A 663-nucleotide genomic window follows, 5' to 3' on the forward strand; every position below is an offset into this window, starting at 1 on the left:
AATGGGTCTGCAACATTCTCTTTACCATCTATCTTTTGTAGCTTAACATCACCACGTTCAATGATTTCTCTAATCGGGTGATATTTTTGCAAGACATGCTTATTCTTTTGGTGTGATCTAGGCTCCCATCCTTAAGCAATAGCTCCGTTATTGTCACACGATAACATAACTGGACCTTCCATTGAAGGAACTACACCAAGTTCAGCTATGAACTTCTTCATCCAAACTGCTTCTTTAGCAGCTTCACTTGCTGTTATATACTCTGCTTCAATAGTTGAATAAGCTATTGTATCTTGTTTGGAACTTTTCCAACTTATTTCACCTCCATTCAATGTGAAGACATAACCAGAAACTGATTTCGCGTCATCCTTATCAGACTGAAAACTCGCATTGACATAACCCTTTAACTTGAGTTCAGAATCTCCATATATGAGGAATTTGTCCTTAGTCCTTCTTAAGTACTTAAGAATGGTCTTAACCACTTTCCAATGTTCCTCACCTGGATTTGCTTGATATCGACTAGTTACAACCAGTGCATAGGGGATATCGGGCCTTGTACAAGTCATGGTGTACATGATAGCTCCCACTGCACTCGCATATGGTACCCTATTCATGCATTCTTTTTCTTCAGTAGTCATAGGACAATCCTGCCTACTAAGAGTA

This window comes from Lupinus angustifolius, chromosome LG16 (assembly GCF_001865875.1).
Source record: "Lupinus angustifolius cultivar Tanjil chromosome LG16, LupAngTanjil_v1.0, whole genome shotgun sequence".
Classification (NCBI taxonomy): Eukaryota; Viridiplantae; Streptophyta; class Magnoliopsida; order Fabales; family Fabaceae; genus Lupinus; species Lupinus angustifolius.